Source organism: Lissotriton helveticus, chromosome 6 (assembly GCF_964261635.1).
Source record: "Lissotriton helveticus chromosome 6, aLisHel1.1, whole genome shotgun sequence".
NCBI classification, from domain to species: Eukaryota; Metazoa; Chordata; class Amphibia; order Caudata; family Salamandridae; genus Lissotriton; species Lissotriton helveticus.
Genome location: NC_136067.1, coordinates 1,057,172,555 through 1,057,183,671, shown reverse-complemented (window position 1 = coordinate 1,057,183,671; position 11,117 = coordinate 1,057,172,555).

Below are 11,117 nucleotides of genomic sequence, written 5' to 3'. Positions count from 1 at the left end.
AAGGGAAGCGTCTGATTCCAGCACAAAATCCGGTTCTGACCCGAAAATTGCTTTGCCATTCAAAGCATCCAGGTTTTCCAACCACCAGTTCAGTTCTGCTTTGGCCTCCAAATCTAGGGTGATTCGGTCTTCGTACCAAAGTCCGGACCTCAGCGCCCTTCCTTTTATACTTTGCAAGGCCCGATAATTCAGAGGGCCTGGGAAGATCGCTTGAATGGAGGAAGATAAGAGACCTAGAAGTCTTGCCAGTTTCCTATGGGGAATGTCCTCCTGTCTTAAAACGTGACGCATCTCTTCCTTGATCTTCGAGATCTTTGAAGGAGGTAAAAGGAGAAGACACTTGGAAGTATCCAGAGTGAAACCCAGAAACTCCAGTGATTTTGAGGGGGTTAGAATAGACTTCTCTTTGTTGACAATGAAACCTAGACTTTCCAACAGATTCATAACTGAATTCAGGTCGAGGCGAATCTGATGCAGATCGTGGGACATTATCAGGATGCCGTCGAGGTAAATAATAAGTCGTACACCCCGTTCTCTTAAGAAGGAGGCTATTGCTCTCATTCCCTTGGTAAAACACCAAGGCGCAGACGAAAGCCTGAAGGGGAGCGCTTTGAACTGATAAAGATGTTTTTTCCACAGGAATTGTAGGTAAGGTTGATGTATTTCCGCCATCGGGATCGTGAAGTAGGCATCCTTTAAATCCAGTTTGACTAACCAGTCTTCTTTTTGAAGAAGGTCTCTCAGGAGATGTATTCCTTCCATTTTGAAGTGCCTGTAAACAAGAAATTTGTTGAGGCCCTTCAAATTTATAACCGGTCTCCAACCTTTTCCTTATTTCTCCACAAGGAATAACGAGCTTACAAAGGTTAGAGAGTCCAAGGTAAATTCCATTATCGCTCCTTTCTGGAACATAGAGGAGAATTCTTCCTCTACTATTTTCTCTTTCTCTAATAAGATAGGAATATCCCTTGGTAGGGAAGTTTGAAACGGAGTTTGAACGAAATCTATGATAAAGCCTGTCACTGTGGACAGAACCCAAGGGTTTTGAGTTATTTCCTCCCATTTTTTCGAAAAAAAGTCTCAGCCTGCCTCCCACCTTTGGAGGGATAGAAAGAGAAAGTAAATGAGGGGGACTTACTTGGAGGGTTTGGGGAGAATGAAGCTTGTGATCTTGCTCCTTTTGCTCGATTTCCTCTTCCACGGTTGGAGGTGTTGTAGTAATTTTTTTGATATGCACCTCTTCCGAAGGGGCGTGATCTCTGGTAGGGCCTCTGGTTATAGCGGCCGGAAGAAAGGCCCCTTCTCCCGGCCCTTTCAAAAACATTATTGTTGAATACTCTCTTTAGATTCTTCTGGACGTTATCAAGTGATGTAAAGGTCGAAACGTATTTTCCCAATGATTTTAAAAGCTCTTCACCAAAGAGCAGTCCTTTCGGATTTGAAGAAGGCTCCTTCTCAGCGATATCTGAGAGTTTAGGGTCAAGTTTATAAAGGATGAGCCTACGCCTTTCTGCGTTAATGCTTGTATTAGCATTACCTAGGAGAATGAGGGCTCTTTGACTCCATCCCCTTATTAAATCTATATTAAGGGGTGTACCTTTAAGGTAACATTCTTCTGCGGAGTCAAGAATTCTGCTAAGTGGTCCAAGCACATCCAGTAGGCGATCTTGGCACCCTTTAAAAGCTTTTTCTAGGCCTTTTCTAGGATCGTGTCCAAGTCTAAACAGATACTTAATCAATTCCGGATCCATATTAGGGGCATAACATGCTTTTTCCTCTATTGAGGGTCTTGAACACTCTGCCCTTAAAATATTCCTTGCCTCTCTTTCAAGAGGGAAGCGAATCCATTTTTTAATAAATTTAGAGACATGTTCCTGTGGAGACCATTGCGAGGAACGAGGATGTTTTAGATTAAGAGGGGAGAACAACTCCTCTCCCAGGGGGTTTAGAATACGGTCCTTCGAGGAAGAAGGAGTTTCGTCCTCCTCATCAAAAATTCCTACATCCCCATCATCTAAATCCAGAACGTATTCTTCTGGATCCATATCATCATCCTCATCATTATCCGAGCCCTCTGGGAAGTCTTGAGCACTTTGAGATAGTGAGCCGCTAAGGGCATCCAAGGTATTTGGGCCACGAAGGGCTCCCGATTGTTGTGTGTCATAAGAGACAACTCTATTAGTTGAGGTGCGAAGACCTTCCAAATATTTTGTGGTGTTAAGACCACCAATATTAAAAGAGGTGCTAGGACCTCCCGTGCTCTCATTGGTCTCGGTAACAGTGTGGTTAGTCTTCTTTGTACGTTTAACCCCAACTTTCTCATGAGTAATCACATCAGACACATCTTCCTGAGAGGGAAGTGGTCTTTTATAGGGTACAAACTGAACGAAGGTCTCTCGCATACAAGTTTTCATTTCTTTTTGAATCATAATGCGAAAATCTTCCTTATTAAAATTAGGAAGTGTTGCATTGTTCATATCTGACTCTGAGTCATTTTCCATCTTGCCCCTTCTTTTTTTTTTTTTTTTTAATATAAATAGAATTTCCAATAAATCACCTCCTTTTTTTTTTTATTTATATAAATGATATCTTTTTTAAGGGCATATATGGCTGAAAACGAAGGCCAATGTATATAAAATGTGGAGTTTATGCAGCAGTAAGAGCGTAAAAGTAGAATAGGATAGTTATTTCTTAATATTTCGAGTTATTTCTTAATATTTCGATGGATACAATGACGAATCGATGATCCTCCTGTGAAACGCGGTCAAAACAGCTGATTTCCAACTGTCGGTGAGTGAGGAAAGTTCCTAGGCGGGACACTCACGAAACGTGATGCTTGCCAAGGAACTTTCCTCTAATGCGCGTCCTGCCATCTTTGCGATCGGAGATCACAGAGTGGAGGAAATGCGCTCAGTCTATCGTTTCCAGCAGCGGCGCTCGGATCAATTACCCTGGCAAGTACAGTGCTTAAATCAATTATTCAGGGGCAGCGCTTCACTCGAGGAACAGCGCGAGGAGTTCAGCGCTCGTTTTTTCACATAAGCGCCAAGGTTAACTACAGCGTAAGGCACTCAACACACGTTTCTTTTTTAATTTTTTATTTTTAAATGTTTAACACAAGCGCTAGGGGTAACAGCACGAGGAGTCCAAAAAAGCTCCTACAAGGTTCAAAAACCGTGCAAGGTTCGGGGGAAAAAACGGCAAAAAACGGCAATAATGAGCATAGAGAACAAAGAACCTGAAGGTTAAGGCACACATTTATGATTTAACTGTAGGGAAAAGGCGTATTAAAAAGACAACCTGAAAAACAGAGGTTATACAAGAGAGGGAGAGGATGATCTCCATAAATTGCAGATCATGGGGAGGGGGGAGGGAGGAGGTGGGAATAAAGCCACCTTTCATGCAAACCCCCAAATACAACTCTATATAGTTACCAAAACACAATATTAATGAAAGTATGGAGAGAAGATAGTAAGCTACTTATCTGCTTGGAGCCGCATTTAAAAGAGGCTGATGTTTGCTATGTTTTGTGTATTACTTTATCTCAGTGTTCTTATTGGAACCTTTGTATTGTGATGCGACTGGCTTGGATCTGCAATTAAAAGTCATTGCATAATGTAGCCTCCGTTCTTGTAATGAAATTTGAGTTACCTGAGTACTATCTGTCAGTTCTTTGCCTGTCCTGACTTACTCATCATGATTCTATCTTGCTGTGTCTCACTGCTCCACTGTTTGATGCAAGTAACTACATCTCCCATAATGCAGTGCTGGGTGTGTTTGTTAACATGTACTGGAGTTACATTTCTGTTTAGTTTATGGGGGTTTCTTGAGTGTGTGAGTGAGGTGGTGATGTATCGGGGGGTGATGACATGCATCTTATCTTGTCTGGTGTATGGAGGGTTGGAGTTGTGCAGTCAGCCAATCCACTGACACTCTCTGGCTGAAGAGTGGCCTCCACCAACTCCTCAAGGGGCGTTGACTCTGTAACAGTGGATGTTCCTCCACCAGTCTTCTTCGCCTCTGCATACCTTGTTGCCACCTTTTCCTTCGATCTGAGGTGCATGTCATACCACCTCTTGAGCAGGTCCTCTACATTGTGGTGGGTCACGCTGATGGCATTCACCTTCTCCTGGATGTCCTGCCATATTTTCCTTTTGCGTGCCTCTGGCACACGTAGGGCTATCTTCCCAAAGAGGAGCTCATGGCCGACTACCATTTCCTCAATGAGCACCTCCTGCTCCCTCTCACTAAATTTCTGCTTTTTTTTGTCCAGACTTCTCCTTCTGTTTAATTTCTGGGGGTTTCCTGATTGTGTGAGTGAGGTGGTGATGTATCAGGGGAGTAATGGCCTGCATTTTACTTTGTCTGGTGTTTGGAGGGTCGGAGCTGTCCAGGTCAGCCATGCCACTGACACTCTTTGGCTGAAGGGTGGCCTCTACCAACTCCTCAAGGGGTGTGGACTCTGTTACAGTGGATGTTCCCCCACCATTCTTCTTCGCCTCTGCCAACCTACCTTCTTGCCACCTTTTCCTTCGATCTGAGGTGCATGTCATGCCACCTCTTGCGCAGGTCCTCCACTGTGCGGTGGGTCATGCCGATGGCATTCACCTTCTCCTGGATGTCCTGCCATATTTTCCTTTTACGTGCCTCTGGCACACGTAGGGATTTTTTCCCAAAGAGGAGCTCATGGCTGACTACCATTTCCTCAATGAGCACCTCCTGCTCCCTCTCACTAAACTTCTGCTTGCTTTTTCATCCAGACTCCTCCTTCTCCTTCTCTTTCTCCTGGGAATCCATTTCTCCTTCTCTGACTAGCAGTGCTCAGTTCTTTCACTCTCCTCCCAGCCTCTCAATCAGCTTCTGGCAATTAGGTGCAGCATGAACAGTCACACTTACTGGTTGTGATGTCATCAAGCTGCACCTGAATTGGGGATTCTCTAATTTACGATTCCTTATTTGTGAATACGCAGTTAAGGAATCGCAAAATGGGTGTTCGCATTTTGTTTTAGCGATTTTTTGCAATTTGCTCAAATTTTGCGCTGTTTTACATACATCTGTTTTTGCGAATCTCAAATTGCGATTCACAAAAATGTGCATTTTGAGATTCGCAAAAAACCCTTTTGATACATATGGCCCTTATACTGGACAATGTCCACAGACTCGTGACCTTTCCTAAAATGAATGACTGGTCACAGAAACTGCAATTTTGTACGTGTGATAATCATTCTGACCAGTCCACTATTCATTTAGTTTTATTTTGGACATTTTATATAGCGTTAAGGAACGTATGGCTTCTTCCACTTTTAAAACACCAGGGATTGAGGCAATGCCGCCCGGCACTAATTAAACTTCAGTTCCTGGAGAATGAACATATAGCCTGGTGCTTAGCAATGTTCTTGAAGAAGGTACTCCACCAAAGGAAACGTATTATTACTGAATGGACATTTGCCACTTTTTAGATGGTTTTATCATGGTTGCGTTAATTTTATTTTGAATCTTACATTTTGTTATTTGACTGTGGTTATTTTTATTGTGTGTAATTTTATGAATTTTGTGCTTTTATAATTGTTAAAAAATGCAGTCGAATAAAGCTTTCCTTGACTTGACATGATTGTGTGCTGCACTGTATCACTTGCTCCAACGTTTATTGACAGACATAACTGTGTCACATTCTGCTTCAGGTATTCAAGACTTTTTTGATATATGTAGTGGAACAGTAATGTTTACTCCCAAGCGTCAACAAGATGTATAAGAATTTATTATCTTTATTTTTAGAGTTTTTCCTTTTACTATGTGTGCTGCATTCTGCAGCACATAGAGGTAGAGGAAATCCCCTGAACCTTGTGGTGTTTGCTCAGGAAGGTGTCCCTTCCTGCATAAAACCAATCAGCCCGCAACGCAGGCACCCTTGCGCCATGGTGCAAGGGTGCCTTCGTTGGCCCATGGCAGCCAATTGTGTACCGGCGCTGGAGAAAAGGACAGGAATGCACCATGCCACATAGATATGGCGCATTCCTTCCCTTTTGTTTTGATGTAGGACAGCGCAGCAAGATTCCTTGAGGCGCTGCCCTGTGCCAAAACCTCATAACTGAGGCCCAAACTGCTCTTGCCATAGCTTCCCATTAGTTTATGTTCCCTAATTTGTAACTAAAACTTTCAATGTAGTTCGGCACATTTATAGTCACTTATACAATCACTCACACAACCACACAGCCACTTCCACATCCAATCACTCTCCTGTACAGCATCTTCCACAACCACTTGCTCTCCCATATGACCACTCACTCAGTCATACAACAACTCACAGACACACTCACTCACCTATATAGTCATTGATATACCTTCTCACTCACCAAGACAGCTACTTAACAAACCGACTCACTCACCCACACAGCCACTTATGTAATCAACTCACCTACACTCATTCACACAGCTACTCACTCACCCATACAACCAGTCGGATACCCAAACAGCCTGTCACTAATCCATACAGAAATTGAGACTACCACTTGTTCACCCATACATCTACTAACATACCTTATCACTCACATATACAGCCAATCACACTAGCAATCACTCACCCATACAGCCACTAACAGTAACGGTCACTCCCACATGGCTACTCACACAGCCACTGACTCACCATACACTCACTCACACATGCACTCACTTGCCCATACAATCACTGATACACCCATTCACTTGCCCATTCAGCCACTCACCCACACCCACTTCATCACCTGTACAGCCACTGACATAACCACCCACTCACCCATACAGGCACCAACTATACCATTTAGCCATGCACACAATCATTCACTCACCCATACAGCTACTCACAGATACTTTCTTAGCCCTAGAGCCACCCACGCCTGTAGTCAATCACCAGAACAGCCAGTCACACAATCACTGCCTCAACCATACAGCCATTTAACAGACACTCACTCTCCAATGGAGTCACTCACATACCAATAAACCTAACCAAACAACCACTCTCCCACCCTTACAGTCACTTGCACACTACTCGGTCCCCCATACAACCACAAACACATACACTAACTCACCCATAAACCTACTCACCCAGCCGCTTACTTATCCATATAGCCACTCACACTAGCACTTACTCACCCATATAGCTACTATCACACCCTCTCATTCACCTATACAGCCACTCACACAACCATTCACTCACCCAAATGGCCACTGACACAGGCCCCAACTCAACCATACAACCGCTCACACAACCACTCTGTCTCCCATAAGGCCACTGACACAGCCAACCACTCACCCACATGACTACATACACATTTGTATAGTGCAAACTGTCACTCCCAGGAGCATCATGGCACTGAAATGGAGACCAGAGAGGGAAATTCAGAAAAGCTGGTTTGCTGCTAATAGTCGGAGAGGGACCATTAGATCAGAGTTTTGCAAAGAGAGTCAGATGCTGTGAAAATTCAAGTTTTTAGGGCTTCCTAAAATGGGACTCGGAGGTGATCTGGGCGAAGCTGTGGAGGAAGTTTGTTCCAGCCCAACACTCTAAGTGACTTTCCTCCCTCCCTACAGCCACTCATACAACCATTCACTCACCCATACACCCACTCACAGAACCATTGACCATCCCATCCGGCCATTCAAACTCACTCAACAAAACAGCCACCCACACAGGCACTATCTCACCCATATAGCCACTCACACAGTCATTTACTCACCAATATAGCCACTTATATAACTATTCATTCACCCATACAGTTTTTAACACAACCGTTGATCCACCCATCCAGCACCTTCCACAACCAGTCTCTCTTGCATGTGGCCACTCGCTGAGCCAGTCAATAACCCATTGGCCACTTATACAGGCACTCATTCACCCATACAGCCACTCACCTATATAGCCACTTGCAGAAACTCTCACGCTTCTATTTGGCCACTCACACATCCACTCACGCAACCAAATAGTTGCTCACAAAGGCACTGACTCATCCATACAGACACTCATACAGGTACTCACCCACCCATGTAGCCAATAACACACTCAGTCACACACTTATATAACCACTCCTTTTTATATATTCACAGTAATACGGTTTGTCTTTTTTTTAACTATGAAAGCCAGTTCTGACAAGAACCTTTTTTATTTCTGGAACTGTGTATTCTTTATTTTCTAACATTTTGTACTGTTTTTTAAAAAAAAAAATCACAAATAAAATGGTAATGAGGGGAAAAATATATCTAACCACATACCCAAGCAGTGGAAAAACTGGCGTAAAATATAAACAAAATTAACAAAATGTTGCCTTGCTATCTCCAAAATCACATCAATATACTGCTCACCAGCTGTCAATGTGTCAGGAGGTATTTGTGGATGTCTCCTTTTTACTTCCACTGGAACTCTCTCCGCAGGAGCAAATGGTGCAACCCTGGAGGATGATGGCACCTCTTCCGCTCCCTCCTTCTGTGCACTTTTAAGTTGCTTTCTATGGTATGTTTTCAAGTGACAACATACTTGTTGTATCACATGAATATTTTTTGCTGTGCCCCTTGATACGGTCTTATTGCACAAGGTGCATTTGACAAACTTCACCAAGGTTTTGGATTCATCAGATGGAATGTTGAAAAAAATCAGATGCTATGCTCTGCTTCTTAGCAGGTGGTTTCTCATGAGGAAAGTCTTCTGGTCCTGCAAATACCTCCTGCTTCTCAGCATCTTAATGGACTTCATCCTCCTCCTCCTCCTCCTCCTCCTCCTCCTCCTCCTCACCTCTTGCTGATGCCATTTCATTTTAGAAGAAATGCCCGAAAAACACAGACACTACAGTTCTGCACTCAAAGTACAGCAGACCACCAAGAATTAACCAAATGGCGAATGAAACCTTCAAGAAGACAGAAATGGGTAGGAACTTCCTTTAAAAATCAATGAAAACTATCTTCTTCAATGAAATCTCTTTCTTACGTAGTCACATGATCTTTGTGAATACTGACATCATCGCAATATTGGCTTTGTCGCAATAACAGGAATTATAATTTAAAAATGCTTCAAAATGAAAATGATAAAAAAAAATTAAGTTTAAACACTACGGGCCCGATTCACAGAATTAACTTAAGACAAAATCCTAAACTTACTTCCATTTTGGTATTCACAGAAGGCACTTACTAATTTTGGTATTCACAAAAGGTACTTACTCATTTCAGTATTCACAAAAGTTAGGAGTCCTAACTTTAGGACTCCTAAATGCCTTCTGTGAATGCCGAAAGCCTTAAAATTAGGATTTTTCTCAATTTAGTAGTAGTAAAGTTAGGAGTCCTAACTTTACTACTACTAAATTGAGAAAAATCCTAATTTTAAGGCTTTCGGTATTCACAGAAGGCATTTAGGAGTCCTAAAGTTAGGAGTCCTAGCTTTACTAGTACTAAATTGAGAATAATCCTAATTTTAAGGCTTTTGGTATTCACAGAAGGCATTTAGGAGTCCTAAAGTTAGGACTCCTAACTTCTGTGAATACCGAAATGAGTAAGTGTCTTCTGTGAATACCAAAATGAGTAAGTGCCTTCTGTGAATACGAAAATGGTAGTAGGTTTCGGATTTTGTCTTAAGTTATTTTTATGAATCGGGCCCTACATTAGTAAACAGCTATTGTCAAAAATGATTTACAATATGAGTATATATGTGTTTTAACACTTTTTGAAAAACATGCGCTATTCACTACTTTTCCGCAAAACTAGAACATACATATTGTGAAAATTACAGTAGTTAATCCACTGAAATGAATAACAAGGAGTAACACAGAGAAATGCATAAATGAGTAGTCCATTATGCAGGTGTAGTGTGTGTAGTAGGCAAAATAGTAAGTATTTTCCCAGTACAAAGTAACGCAGATGAGTACAGAATTTACACAACTCAGTTGACTCTTCTTAAAAAAGAGATTCCATTCAGATTCTCATGTTCATTTTAAATAAATTAAATCTCTATATGAAACAAATATAAGTATAAATAAAGTTGTGCCCCAGGTAAAACTCTACTTGAGGAAAATGGAAACAAATCTATCTTCTTAGGCTGGGCGAATGGAAACCAAAAATCTTACCTCTAAAAATTCATATTAAAAATTATCTGAAATCCTTAACAGAAGTGAATGCATCGTAAATACATTGGAGTAAAATCTGAATTTCAGTGAATGTGACAAATTAATTGTGTAATGGCATCTCCTTGTAAGAGCAGAGAGCATGGTTCTGCGATTTAAATACACTAAGTGTTAAAATCCACAAAAACCATAGCACCACTCACACACTCACTCATACACCCATAAATTCACTAACATACCCACCCAAACATCCAAAGCAGCACTCACACTACCACTCACAGACACACACAGCTCTGACACAACCATTGACAAACCCACAGAGGAATTCACGAATTCACTCACAGACCCACTCATGCACTCATACACCCCCTCAGATAGCCACTGACACAATCACACTCCCACTCACAGATCCACATGCACCCTCATACACCTACTAAAAGAGCTGAACAGGTGCTTACAAATCCACTGTGAAACATTACAGATGACAGTTTTGGAAAAAAAATTGAAAAACATTAGAAATTCACTGACAAAACCAAAGGTTACAGGGACATTATAGGTAGGAAACAGAATTTTAAAACCCTTTGAAATTCACTGAAAAAAACAAAGGTTACAGGGACGTTATAGTTATGTTCACCTTTTACTCGTAAAATACCAGTGAAAATTAGCAGTTATAATTACCTGAGCTAACTATAACTTACACCCCATGTCATGAGGAATGTATTATGTGAGGTTATACTCACATATTCCATCACTCATGACATGGTCAGTGACATTTTACTGATGACATTACTGATGACATCTCAAAAGTCATCACTGATGATATCATCCCCAGAACCATTCACACATCCAGCAACAAACCCACACAGTCACTCATACACTCACTCACCCATACAACTGCTCACACACATACTCATTCATCCATGGAGCCACTCATAAACCCACTCACTCACCCTTACAGCCACTCACTCACCTATACAGCCTTTCAACAGAGCCACTCACTCACCTATACAAGCACTCACACACCCACTCATAAACCCA